Source organism: Cebus imitator, unplaced genomic scaffold, assembly GCF_001604975.1.
Source record: "Cebus imitator isolate Cc_AM_T3 unplaced genomic scaffold, Cebus_imitator-1.0 Scaffold63, whole genome shotgun sequence".
NCBI lineage: Eukaryota > Metazoa > Chordata > Mammalia > Primates > Cebidae > Cebus > Cebus imitator.
Genome location: NW_016107378.1, coordinates 807,391 through 822,228, shown reverse-complemented (window position 1 = coordinate 822,228; position 14,838 = coordinate 807,391).

Here is a 14,838-nt window from a genome sequence, read left to right as displayed (position 1 = left end):
TCCATTTTAGAAAGATTTCCATCACAAATAGTTAATGTAAATTCTTAAAACTTGGCTATTTTGAATAACCCATTCCCTGAGGGTTCCAGATTAGCATGGTTTCACTGTAGTTAGATAGTTTTATGGTTAATGTACTGTGGTATAAATAAACAGAGCTTAGTCTAAGTGTCTCCACTGAAAATATGTGTTCCATAAAACAAGAAGTAAAATAGGTCAATAACCAACCCATAGTAAATAATTCAAACATAAAAGTACATAACATTAGACTGAACTAAGGTAAACCAGTCCTCTTCAAAATTGATAATAAATTTATTCAAAATGGACTTTTAAAATAAAAAACTAAATGTCTAAAGATAAATGGTAAGAAAAGAGGTATAAAATTATTAACCTACATGAGCTACACTCCTATAAGAAAAGTCAGCAGGAAAATAAATCAGTTTATACATCCATGTGATAACAAAGTAATGTTCTATACCATTCTTCCTCGGTTTTACAATATACAGATATAGTCGGTGTTCAAGAAATTGTTGAACTGAAATATAATTTACAAGGCATTCAGATGTCAGATAAAAAAGAGATCAGTGATAGCAGGGATATCATCAACTTTTCTTGGGGATATTTAGAGATCTGAAACATAAGGAAAGTGAAAGAGGAATTTGAACTTTCAAGGGAACTCAACCCACTGAAGGCCATGATGCATACATTGATTTTGACTGCGTCTGGGAGCAAAAGATGCTGGGTGGATAAAGTCTCGCTCTGGTTAGGTTTCAGAATAGGAGGCTAGGCTGAAGACAATCAACATAGTGCCAGGATATGACAAGGATAAAGTCAGAGTCCCAGCCCCACAGCTCCCCTGGCACTAGCTTCACTACTAGGCAGTCCCATTCAGTCAGGCTCACAAAAGATGTCCTGATTCATGGCTTTGGGGGAACAGGGCAGCAGGTGACCTCCATGGAGTCCCTTGGGGGCAGAGGGAGGTGACAAAATGTTCCCTGTATTGTTAGCAAGCTTCCTTCACCTCTTTGCCTGGTGCAGGCTATGTCAGAGTTTTAGTGATTCCATTATTTTATATTTTAATTTTAATGGCTCTTTGGTTTGGACATTTTGTGGAGTGTATCACCATAGGAGTGGACATGTTTGCCTTTAATATCTGTGGGCATAACTTATTCATTACTATACTGCCCACCACTCTATTAACTCAGAGATATTAGTAACCTTTGCATTTTTTCCCATACGTTGTGAATTGTGGATAGCATAACCATACCAGGGACATGGGTATCCTCTCAGTCTCCAGGCTTATCCCAGTTTATTTAATTTATTTATTATCTTGGAGAAGGAGTCTCAGTCTCTTGCCCAGGTTGGAGCGCAATGGTGCAATCTTGGTTCACTGCAACCTCTGCCTCCCAAGTTCAAGCAATTCTCCTGTCTCAGCCTGCCAGATAGCTGGGATTATAGAGTGTGACACCTTCCCGGCTAATGTCTGTGTTTTAGTAGAGACAGAGTTCTCCATGTTGGTCAGGCTGGTCTCAAACTCCTGACCTCAAGTGATCTGCCCACCTTGGCCTCCCAAAATGCTGGGATTACAGGTGTGAGCCACTGTGTCCAGCCTTGTCTCAGATTTTATGACCTGCTAAATTCTACTCTCCCAGTCCAAAATTTACACAGCCCACTGAAACACAGACAGGGCACTCCTGACATTACAAAGTTGCTTTCTTGTGAGGTTTTAGAAGACATTCATGTGTCTATCTCATAAAGACCTGAGTAAAAAATTTTACAAATGCTTACACAATGCTTAGAATGTACATAGTAGCTCACCCCAGTAATCACAGCACTTTGGGAGGCCGAGGCGGGTGGATCACCTGAGGTCAGGAGTTTGAGACCAGCCTGGCCAACATGGTGAAATCCTGTCTCCACTAAAAATACAAAAAATTAGCTGGGTTTGCTGGTGGATGCCCATAATCCCAGCCACTTCAGAGGCTGAGGAAGAAGAATCCCATGAACCCGGGGGTCGGAGGTTGCAATGAGCTGAGATCACACCACTACAGTCCATCTCAAAAAAAAAAAAAGAATGTGCCATACATCTTCCACTCCACTAGTGAAGGACATTTCAGGCTTCTGCAATATATTAGCAAGAGGGGGCAGACTATTCATTGTTTATAACATTTTGGGGAAGAACAGATCTGGGGATTTAGAAACCACAAAGGCAATCCTAGCAAGGTCTCTGAAAGGCTGCTTGGAGACAGAGCAGAAGAAGGGGGAGTCTTCTCTCTCCTTTAGAACAGGCGTCGGTCAACTAAATCCAGCCTGCAGACTGTTTTGTAAATGTCATTGGAACGTTCTTGTACAAGTGTCATTGTAGCACACTTACACCCTCTTGTCTACGGCTGCCTTTGCAATGCAATGACAAAGTAGCTGTGACAGACATTGTCTGGGCCACAAAGCCAAAAATATTCACTATATAGCTTTTTATAGAAAAAGTTGGCTAATGCTTGCTTTAAAGTCCGGCTTTCAGGCTGGACACGGTGGCTCATGCCTGTAATTCCAGCACTTTGGGAGGCTGAGGTGGGTGGATCACTTGAGATCAGGAGTTCAAGACCAGCCTAGCCAACATGGCGAAACTCTGTCTCTACTAAAAATGCAAAAATTAGCCAGGCATGATGGCGTATGCCTGTAATCCCAGTTACTTGGGAGGGAGGCTGAGGCCAATTTAAAACAACTATTTTCTTTTTTTACGCTGAACTGTGCCTCTAAGTGATGTTTACTACTCTCTCTTTCCCAATATCACACATATTGCTAATGGTTAGATTAATTTCAGAAAAGTAAATTGAGTAGTGCCTGAAATTGAACAAGTAATGCTATAGTTCAAGTCAAAGTCAAAGTCAGACTTCGTTAAACTGAATTCAAGTATTTAGGTTGGGGCAAAAGTAATCACAGTTTTGGTCATTACTTTGTTTTTTCTGTTTTGTTTTGGTTTTTTTGAGACAGAGTCTCACTCTCACCAGGCACCAGGCTGGAGTGCAGTGGCGCGATCTCCACTCACCACAACCTCTGCCTCCTGGATTCAAGCGATTCTCCTGCCTCAGCCTTCTGAGTAGCTGGGGTTACTGACATGCACCACCACACCCTGCTAATTTTGTATTTTTAGTAGAGATGGGGTTTCTCCATGTTGGTCAGGCTGGTCTTGAACTCCTGACATCAAGTGATCTACCCTCCTCAGCCTGCCAAAGTCCTGGGATTACAGGCGTGAGCCACTGCACCAGGCCTACTTTGTTTTTTTTTAAATTACTATTTTTATTTTAAGTTCTAGTACAGGTGCAGGATGTGCAAGTTGGTAACTTAGGCAAATGTGTGCCATGGTGGTTTGCTGCACCTATCAACCCATCACCTAGGTATTAAGACCAGCATGCATTAGCTATTTTTCCTAATGCTCTCTCCCTCCCCCCACCCTATGCATCAACAGGCCCCAGTGTGTGTTGTTCCTCTCCCTGTGTCCATGTAGAACAACTGTGATTGTGAGAGTGGAGATGCTTTTGTCCACTCTAAAACGCTTGTGTTGAAAACTTAATCCTCAATGCAATGGTATTGAGAGGTGGGTCTAATGGAAGGTGTTTAGGTCATGAGGGCTCTGCCCTTATGAATGGATTAACACCAATATCAAAAGGGTTTGCAGGAGTAGGGGTCTCTTTTTCACTCTTCTGGTATGTGAGAATACAACTTTCATCCTCGCTTGCTTTTCTGCCTTCCAGCAAAAAGTCACCAGACATCAGATGCTAACAACCTGATCTTGGACTTCTCAACCTCCAGAGTTGTGAGAAATAAATTTATGTTCTGTAAAAATTATCTTGTCTGTGGTATTCTGCTATAGCAGCACAAATGAAACAAGACAATGATAAAGATACTAATGACTATAAGGAATAAACTAGAGGGCATGTGAGAACAGATGAGAAACATAAGCTGAGACATGGAAATTTAATAAAAGAATCAAAAAGAAATACTAGAGATAAAAAACAATGTAACAGAAATGAAGAATACTTTTGATGGGCTAATTAGTAGACTGAAGCAAGAATCTCTGAGCTTGTATCTCAATAGAAACTTCTGAGACTAAAAAGTAAAGAGAAAAGTAACTGAAAAAAAAAAAAAAAAAAAGAGAGCAAGAACGAGAACAGAATATCCAAGAACTATGGGAAAACTACAAAAGGTGTAATCAGATGTAATGAGAATACTAGAAGGGGCATAAACAGTGGAAGGGCACATTAAAAATATCAGAAGCCATAATGACTGGGAATTTCCCTCCAGTTACTGTCAGACACCAAAACAGAGATCCAATAAGCTCAGAGAACATCAAGCAGGATTGATGCCAAAAAAACAAAACCAACCAAGCAAAAACTACTCCTAATCATATCATATTAAGACTATAGAAAATCAAAGATAAAGAAAAGGTTTTGAAGGAAACCAGATGAAAAAACACCTTACCTCCTATAGAGGAGTACATTACATCTGAACTTCTCCTCAGAAACCATGCAAATAAGAAGAGAGTAGTGTGAAATACTGAAAGTGTTAAGAGAGAAAAACAAAACAAAAAAACTAATCAACCTAGAATTCTATACCCTGTAAACTTATCCTTTAAAAGTAAAGGAGAAATAAAGACTTTCTCAGATAAACAAAAATTGAGGGAAAGCATTGTAATAGATCTGCCTTGCAAGAAATGTTTAAAAAGATTCTGTAGAAAGAAAAGACTTGTATAGGCCAGAAACTTGGATCTACATAGAGAAAAAAACACCATCAGAGAAGGAATAAATTAAGGAAAAATAAAAATTTTTATTTTTCTTATTGATCTAACAGATAATGTTTTATTCAAAATAATACTAGCAACAATAACATTTGATTATATATACATATGTATGCTTAAGTATAAGTAAAATGAATGACAACAATGTGATATTAGGGATAGGAAGGAGGAATTAGAATTTTTTTATTATGAAAAGGTAATCATGTTACCTGTGAAGGAGTATCATGTTATTTGAAAGAAGACCTGGATTGGCTGTAAATGTGTATGGCAAACTCTAGAGCAACCACTGAAAAAAGTAAAAAATAAATAAATAAATAAAAAGAAAGAAAGAAAGAAATATAACTCATACATTAAGAAAGGAAAGAAATCAAATATTATAAAATGCTTAATTAAAGCCATAAAAGACAGAAAAAGAAAAGACAAAAATAGAAACAAAGAACAAGAACAACAAATATAAAATAGTAACAAACATGATATATGTTAATCTAGCTATACAAATAATCATTCTAAATGTCAATGGTCTAAATGTACCAATGAAAAGGCATTATGTATGTGCCTGACAACAGTGTCAAAAACATATGAGGCAAAGCCTGATAGAACTGCAATGAGAAGTAGATAAATCCACTATTAGGGTTGGAGACCTTAATACTTCTCTATCAGAAGTGTTAGTGGATAGATCCAGCAAGCATAAAATCAGCACGGACAAAGTCGAACTCTACAACACCATCAATCAATTTGATGTAATTCACATCTATTGACTATTTCATCCAATAACAGCAGAATACACATTCTTCACAAACTCACATGGAACATTCATCAAGATAGAACATATTCGGGGCCATAAAAACCCCTTAACAAATTTAAAAGACTACAAATCATACAATATATGCTTTCAAAACAAAATGGAATTAAACTAGAAATCATTAACAGAAAGATTGCAAAATTCTAAAATAATCAGAGATTAAAAAATACGTTTCTAGATAGCACAGTGGTCAAATAAGAAATCTCAAGAGAAATTTCAAAATGTTTTAAATTAAATGAAAATGAAACTGCAACTTAGAAAAACTTATAGGTTACAGAAAAACAAGTGCTTAAAGAAAAGTTTTATAGCATTGAATGCAGATGTTAAAATAGAAGAAATATAAAGTCAATAATCTACATTTCTAACAGGAAATTAGAAAAAGAAGAAAAAATGAAATACAAAGGAAGCAGAAGAAAAAAATAAAATAAAAATGGTACCATTTGTAGCAAGGTAGCCTGCTATATATAAGGTTCATATGTAAAAGTCAATAGCTTTATTATATACTAGCAACAAACAAGTGTAATTTGAAATTGAAAACACAATACTATTTATATTAGCACCACTATAAATAATTTTAAATCTAATAAAATATGTACAAGGTCTATAAGAAGAAAGATATACAGTTGACAAAAGAAATCAGAGACCTACATAAATGACAAGATATTCCATGTTCATGGATGGAAGGACTCAACGTGGTTAAGATGTCTGTTCTTCCCAACTTGATCTAGAAATTCAACACAATCTCAATCAAACCCCCTTCAAGCTATTTTGTAGATATGGGCAAACTTATTCTAAATTTTATATGGCTAGGCCAAAGACTCAGAATAGCCAACAGAATAATGATAAACAAGAACAAAGTTGAAGTTCTGACACTACCAACTTCAAGATCTGCTATAAAGATGCAGTTATAAAGACAGTGTGATATTGGTGAAAGAGAAGACAAATAGATTAATGAAATAAAATAGAAGCCCAGAAATAGACTAACATAAATATAATCAACTGATCATAGACAAAGAATCAAAGGCAATACAATGGAGGAAAGATAGTCTTTTCAACAAATGATGCTGGAACAACTGGACATCTGCATTCAAGAAAATGAATCTAGACACAGGCTTTACACTCTTCACAAAATTTACGCAAATAGATCACAAAACTAAATGTAAAAAACAAAACAATAAAACTCCTAAAAGATAACATGGGAGAAAAATCTAGATGACCTTGGGTTTGGTGATGACTTTTTACATCCAACACCAAAGACACGATCTGTGAAAGAAAGAACTGATAGGCTAAACTTCGTTAAAATTAGAAATTTCTGCTCTGTAAAAGACACTACTAAGAGAATAAAAAGACAAGCCAGAGACTGAGAAAATATTTGGAAAAGATATATCTGATAAAGGGCTGTTATACAAAATGCACAAAGAACTTCTTAAAACTTAACAATAAGGAAACGAGCAACCTGATTTTAAAAATGGGCCAAGTTGTGTATTGTGGCTCATGCTTGTAATCCCAGCATATTGGGAGGCTGAGGCAGGAGGATTGCTTGAAGCCAGGCGTTCGAGACCAGCCTGGAAACATGGGGAAACCCCATCTCTAAAGTGAAAATTTTAAAAATTAACTAGGCATGGTGGTGTGTGCCTGTGGTCCTAGCTACTCTGGAGGCTGAGGCAATGGGTTGCCTGAGCCTGGGAGTTAGAGGCTGCAGTAAGCAGTGATTGTATCATTGCACTTCTAGCTTTGGTGACAGAGTGAGATCCTGTCTCAAAAAAAAGAGGAAAAAAAAGGGCTAAATGTCTCAACAGACATTTCGCCAAAAAAAGACATATAGATGGAAAATCAAATATATGGTTGACTGATCTTTGGCAAGGGTGCCAAGTATATGCACTAGGGAAGAGGTATTCCCTTCAATGGTGTTAGGAAAACTAGATATCCACATGCAAAAGAATGAAACTGGACCCTTATATCATAAACAAAAAATAATTAAATGGATTAAAGACTTAAATATAAGACCTGAAAATGTAAAACCCCTAGAAGAAAGCATAGGAGAAAAGTATCATGACATTGGTTTTGGCAATGACTTCACGGATATAACACCAAAAACACAGGCAGCAAAAGCAAAAATAGACAAGTGGGATTCCATCAAACTAAGAAGCTTTTCCACAGCAAAGGAAACAATCAATAGAGTAAAAAGGCAACCTAAGGAATGAGAGGGAATATTTGCAAACCATATGTCAGATAAGAGGTTAATTTCAGACAGTAAAGATTTCTTATTTAATTTCAGAAGTTAAATTAGCCAGGTGTGGTGGCACGCGCCTGTGGTCCCAGATAGTTGAGGCTGAAGTGGAGGACTGCTTGAGTCCGGAAGGTAGAGGCTGTAGAAAGCAGTGATCACACTAATGCACTCCAGCTTTGGTGACAGATTGAGACCGTCTCTCAAAAAACAGGGCAAAATGCCTTAATAGATATCTCAACGAAGAAGACATATGGATGGAAAATCATCCCACACATAGGTGGCCATTTTTTTTTTTTTTTTTTTTTTTTTTTTGACACGAAGTCTAGCTCTGTTGCTTAGGCTGGAGGGCAGTGGTGTGAACTTGGCTCACCACTGCAGCCTCTACCTCCCAGGTTTAAGTGATTCTCCTGCCTCAGCCTCTCGAGTAGCTGGGACCACAGACATGCAGCACCACGCCTGGCTAATTTTTTGTATTTCGTAGTAGAGAGGGGGTTTCACCATTTTGGCCAGGCTGGTCTTGAACTCCTGACCTCAAGTGATCCACCTGCCTTAGCCTCCAAAAGTGCTGGGATTACAGGTGTGAGCCACCAAGCCTGGCTTATATGGTCATATTTAATTTCAGAAATTAAATAAACTCCTGCAACTCAATAGCAAAAACACAACTTAAAAATGGGCCTGGACTTGAATAGACATTTCTTCAAAGAAGACAAAAATGGCCAACATTTATATGAAAAATACTCCACATCACACTAACCATCAGAGAAGTGCAAGTCAAAACCATGAGATACTACCTCACACCTCTTAGGATGGCTAGTACATATATATTTAAAAAAGCATGTTGGTAAGGATGTGCAGAAATGGGAAACCTTGTACTATTGATGGGAATGGAAAATGATGCCTACTATGTAAAACAGTATACAAATTCCTCAGAAAATTAAAAATAAAAATACCATACGATGCAGCAATCTAATCCAAAACCATTGAAATCAGTTTCTCAAAAGTGATATTAGCACGGCAATATTGCAGCACTATTTACAGCAGTCAAGATGTGGCAACAACCTGATGTCCTTTGGCAGATGAATGGATATTTTAAAAGGTGGCATATACATACAGTGGGATATTATTTAGTCTGAAAAAGGAAGGACATTCTGAAACATGATACAACATGGATGATCCTTCAGGATATTATGCTAAGTGAAATAAGCCAGTCACTGAAAGATAAATACTGCATGACTCCACTTATAGGAAGTACCCAGAATAGTAAACTCACCAAATCAGAGAGCAGAATTGTGCTTGCCAGGGAATTGGGATGTGGGAATGGGAAGTTGCTAATCATCATACATAAAGTCTCAATTATGCAAGACATAAGTTCTAGAGATCTGATGTACAGCATAGCCTCTGTAGTTAACAATAGAGTGTATAATAACTATATTATACACTAAAACATTTGTTAAGAGGTTAGATCTTATGTTGTCTTTCTTATCAAATTAGGTTTTCAAAAAAAGAAGAAATACAAATGGCAAATAGGCATATGAAAAAATGCTCCCCATCGTATGTCCTTAGGGAAATGCAAATGAAAATTAGATGCCACTACACACCTATTAAAATAGCCAAAAGCCAAAATACTGACAACACCAAATGCTGACAAGGATGTGGAGAAACAGTAATTCTCATTCACTGCTGGTGGAAATGCAAAACGGTCCAGTTGCTATGAAAGTTTGGCAGCTTCTAACAAACTTAAGAGTACTTTTCATGTGTGACATAGCAATCGTGCTCTTTGGTACTGACCTAAAGGAGCTGAAAATGTATATTGACACAAGAACCTGCAAGTGGATGTTTACAATAGCTTCATTCATGATTGCCGGAACATGGAGGTAACTCTGTTCTTTAGTAGGTGAATGGATAAAAAACTGTGGTATATCCAGATGACGGAATATTATTCAGTGCTAAAAAGAAATGAGTTATGAAGCTGTGACAAGATGTGGCGGTAACGAATGCATATTACTAAGTGAAAGAAGCCAGTGTTAAAAAGCTACATACTACATGATTCCAATTATATGCCATTCTTGGAAAGGCAAAACTATGGATATACTGAAAAGATCAGTGGTTGCCAGGGGTCAGGGTGGTGAACTGATTCTGTATGATACTATAGTGGTAGAAACATGTCATTATACCTTTGTCCAAACCCATAGAATATACAACACCAAGAGTGCTCCCTAATGTAATCGATGGAATTTGGGTGATAATGATGTGTGAATGTAGGTTCAGCAATTGTAACAAATGCACCATTCTAGTGTGGGATGTCAATGAGAGAGGCCGTGCATGAGTAGGGGTAGTGAGTATATGGGAAACTTCTGTACCTTCTGCTCAATTTTACTATGAACCAAAAACTGTTCTAAAAATTGTCTATTTTTTTTTTAAAATATATGTGGGCTGTCAGTCCATAGAGCACACTTGGAGTCACACTGTGGACTGTGTTCTTTGTTAAGGATGGAGATGCTGATTCCACAATCCTGTGTCCCCAGCCCTTTGTTCAAGTATCTCTGATGCTGAAACAGACCCAGGTGTGTGAGCTTTGAGAGGGTTGGGGGTAGAATTGACTCAACCTGATGGGGAGGAACACGGACTGATTGGATAACTGGGGCAAGAGTGATGACCTGATCCACGGCGTGATGAGGAGGAGGGTATGGAAAGAGGCAAGCTCAGGACAGAGGAGGGACAATCAGGAGTGTCCTGGTAGACAGCTGAGCTCCCCATACTCAACCTTGGGCCAAGGAGAGCACTGAGGTGGAAGGCAGCGCTCCGGAGAGCAGCAAACTTTGAGAGATACACCAAACGAGGTGGCCAGCAAAAGCAACACAGGCAGGAGCCAAGGAGGAGCCCAGGAATGAGGGACGTTGTTCCCTGCACAGAGAGAGCAAGCAGGATGAGGACTGAAAACCATCAAAGTTGGCAACTAGGCCTTCAGCAAACTAAGAAAACCAGGCTGGGCATGGTGGCTCATGCCTGTAATCCCAGCACCCTAGGAGGTCGAGGCAGGCAGATCACTTGAGGTCAGGCATTTGAGACCAGCCTGGCCAATGTGGCAAAATCCTGTTTCTGCTAAAAATGCAAAAATTAGCAGGGCGTAGTGGTGGGTGCCTGTAATCCCACCTACTCGGAAGGCTAAGGCAGGAGAATTGCTTGAATCTGAGCGCCAGTGGTTACAGTGAGCTGAGATCACACCACTGCATTTCAGCCTGGGTGACAGAATAAGATTCTGTTTCAAAAAAAAAAGAAAACAAAAGAAAAAAGAAAAGGAAACCAGATGGCATGGGGATGAATGAGAAAATAGAGTGGGAAAGCCAACAGAAAGACATCTTTCTACAGACTTCTTTCTAAAAGCTCAGTAAGGGATGCAAATACTCCCAGTGGAGCACAGAAAGAGTAGGTCTAGAGGGGATATTTTAGAATGGGAGCAAGTGAGGAAAAGAAATTAAGTGAAGAGGGAGAATTTTAAGATACAGAGGGAGGTAAGACACTAAGGGAAAGTGGAAAAGAGAAAACAAGGGATTAGCTAGACAATAGAAGAGCTATCATTCCCTTAAAAATGAGGAACAGAGGTAAGGCTGGGCACAGAAAAGGTACAGAAATAGGCTGGGCCCCATGACTCACGCCTATAATCCCACCACTTTGGGAGGTCAAGGTGGGTGGATCACATGAGGTCAGAAGTTCGAGACCAGCCTGACCAACATGGTGAAAACCCGTCTCTACTGAAAATACAAAATTAGCCAGGCACGGTGACACATGCCTGTAATCCCAGTAACTTGGGAGGCTGAGGCAGAATTATCTGAACCTGGGAGGCAGAGATTGCAGTGGGCTGAGACCACGCCATTGCACTCCATCCTGAGCAACAAGAGTAAGACTGTCTCAAAAAATAGAATAAAATAAAAAAATTAAAATTAAAAATACAGAAATAATGTATTGTGCTTTGCTGAAAAAAATATCCCATTTGGTTTTAAAATGAAGTCTGCATTAGTTCAGCTTCTCAGTGGATTTCAAGGTTTTCAAAATCAAAATGTCAAGGAAGTACCAGGTTCCAATTTCCTTCTAATTCTAAAACCTGTGTATTCAATCTCTCTCTCTCTCTCTCTCTCTGTCTTCACCTTTTTGAGCAAACAAGTGATAACTCCTTATTTCTTAGCCGCTCAGGAATAAACAGGAGCTACGGTCCATATCTGGTCCTGTTTCTGCTCTGAGGAACAATTCCACCAGCCCCACCATGACAGGCAAAAAATCAAGGCCGTACTGAATCCTTCCTTCCTTTTTCTACCTCTGAATATGGAAGTGCCTTCTGGAGGTATGGATCTTCACTCTTCCAGAATAGAAGAGTTGTAAGTCGTCCTCACGATGTATCCTAATTATATTAAGCAGATGCAGACAGGAAGATCATATCAGGGTTTATAATCCACAGTCAGGCTATAAACTCTGTGAAGGAGAGAGTATGGCTACAGTGGTCCCCACTTATGGCCAATGCTGTCCCAGTACCCAGTACCTAGTAGGCGCTGAATGAGTACAGTCATGTGCCACAAGGCAACGTTTTGGTCAATAATGAACTGCATATGTGATCCCATAAGATTATGACACCATACTTTTACTGTACCTTTTCTATATTTAGACATATTTAGAGACACAAATACCATTGTGTTACAACTGCCTACAGTATTCAGTACAGTAAACACGCTGTACAGCTGTGTCGGCTAGGAGCAACAGGTTACATCATAAATTCGAGATGTGTAGTAGGCTAAGCCATCTAGGTGTGTGTAAGTGCACTCTATGATGTTCATTCAACAATGAAATCACCTAACAAAGCATTTCTCAGAATTATCTCCATCGTGAAGCAGTGCATAACTGTATTTGTAGAATGTCTGTTTGAGGTAATAAGATGCAGGCAGCATTACATGAAAACCTGAAGATACTAATCATTTGGGCATATGTAACCAAACTCATCAAATTTCTAAAAACAAAAATATTCTTAAATGTGTTTTTGTCTCTGGAATGTTTCATTCCTATTAATTGCTATGCACAATAGAAATTTACTACACTTAATTCGCTGAAATGTTTACAGGACAACTAGAGCTAGGAACATTCTTCCCTTCCTTCATATACTACAGAGCCCCATCGTTTTCAAAACATTGCCCAATAGTATTGAACAACTTGTCTCACAACCGGCTTTACACAGGACCATGATAGCTGTATTAGACAAAACAACAACAAAATAATGAAAGGAGACACATTTCTTGAGAAATTTGCTCTTTAAGAGGAAAAAAGATGCAACAATATGAAAGAATGGATTCTGAACCCTTAGATAATTCACTCATGCCTCAAAACCAACTGCTGGGACCACACTGAATATGGATCTTTTTCCTTCTAGACCTGCTTCTCCTGGGTCCCAACTCACAACATCCCCACCCCACCACAACCTAATTGTTTACGCCCCCTGGATGCCATTGACATGCTTTTCCTCTGCCTTCACATGTAATCACTCATCAAGTCTACTTATTTCTAGCATCTGAGCATCTCCCAGCAATTCACCGATTTCTCTCCTTCCCCTGGCCATTCTTAACTCAGGCCAACTACTTGAAACCTGATTTCTTTTTTATTTTATTTCTCTTTCTTTTTACTGATTTCTTAACACACAATCTTGCTGGCCTCTAATGCACAGCCCATGCCACCACCAAAGTGATATATTTAAAATGCAGACCTGATCAGGTACATGTATAAAATCTTAAGGCCCCCCCACCACCCCGCCACTCGCTGTTTGCAAGATGAAATGCAAGTCCCTTGGCCAGGCTTATAAAAGCCCTTCACAGCCTGGCCTCTGCCTGTGCCTGCTCTCTTCTCTCTCTCCCGTCTCATGATCCTCTACACTGGAGTACTCCAAGGTTCTCCCTTGTCTTTAGTCTTTGCTCCCCTTGCCTGGAACCCTGTTCCTGCCAGGGCTCAAACCCAATGCCCTCTCCTCTAAAAAGCCTTCCTTAACTTTGCCCACACTCCATCAGATTTAATTAGGGACTGGGCCCATGTACTCCCATGATCCCTGGAGCTCTCCCTTAACATGCTGTGCTGAAATGATCTGTGTATGGCCATCTCTACAATAGGTGATAAGCTCCAAGCTCCACCAGGGTAAAGACTGCATGCCATTCACCATTGTGTCTCCTGGCCAGAGCCAATGCCTACTTTGTTGAATTCAGGGAATATTTGTATTCATATTTGATTCCCTGGATTTATCACAATGTTAAAACACAGCAGGTACGCATGAATGCCAATGAATAAACAGAATATTCTATTGGATAAAATCCAGTTCTGCGATGAACATGCTGATACTTTCTACTTGTACCGCATCTGGTGCCAAAATGTTTGCATGACATGTACCAACGATAAGTAGACATTTATTTCTGACATCTATTTCTAATGTGAATAAAATATTATTAAGAATGGGGTTGTGACACAAACACTGATAAGGTGAATTTCCAGAAGTTGGGACAAGCATTTTCAAGTTGGCAGAATTTGCTTTGGAGTCAAAAAATCAGTTTAATCCTATCACTTACTAGCAAGTCATTTCACCTTGCTGGGACTCAGTTTCCTTATCTGAAAACCAAGTTTTCTCTAGCTTCAAAAACCTACAAGTGGAAATGGCCTGCTATTTTTATGGACTGCATTTAAAAGGTATTTTGAATAAATAGGCTTCTGAAAAAGAAATAGTGCACAGAGGTGTCTTGCAACTGACACTTTAATCACATTTAAAGCTGGCAAGTAGGTTAAAGTAACTTAGCAGTAAGTTGTTCTGAAACATGTTGTGGAGAAAAAATATATAAACAATTATAGACAAAATTATAAAGTGCCTGGTGTTTTAAAAGAATATTCAGTGAGGCCGGGCGCGGTGGCTCAAGCCTGTAATCCCAGCACTTTGGGAGGCCGAGGTGGGTGGATCACGAGGTCAAGAGATCGAGACCATCCTGGTCAACATGGTGAAAC